Source organism: Plasmopara halstedii (genome assembly GCF_900000015.1).
Source record: "Plasmopara halstedii genome assembly, contig: Scaffold_526, whole genome shotgun sequence".
Classification (NCBI taxonomy): Eukaryota; Oomycota; class Peronosporomycetes; order Peronosporales; family Peronosporaceae; genus Plasmopara; species Plasmopara halstedii.
In genome coordinates this window covers 591,416-591,870 of record NW_020187446.1, presented here as the reverse complement: position 1 = coordinate 591,870, position 455 = coordinate 591,416, and positions in this window count along the sequence as shown.

Below are 455 nucleotides of genomic sequence, written 5' to 3'. Positions count from 1 at the left end.
CGAGATGGCCATCGCATCCGCCATGCTCCAAACCGAGCAACAGCGCATGGCGCTAGCCATCTCAAAGCATGGTGGTCGAGCGCGAGAATGGGCACTGACGTGCAGCACTTCGGTCGAAGCTGCGTTTACCTCCTGAGCGGAGCTGAATATGCAGCTCTCCCGAGTGTTCTCGCCGTATAATCAGGCGTATCGCGTGCGATTGCGTTTCCTTGCCGCCCGACAGGGCAACAAGGAATTGGTGGACTTTGTCCAAGAGATGTGCACTCTCATTGCCGGGGTGGCAGCAGATCCCCTCCCAGAGGCGGTCACAGCGACCGTCTTTATGTAAGGCCTCCGCACTGGCGTGGTCAGACTGGAAACTTTCCGTGTGCATCCGTCCTCATTTTAAGAGGCGGTGAATGTGGCATTGAATGCCGAATTCAATTTCAAGTCGGCTGGACTTGGGTGAAATGCGT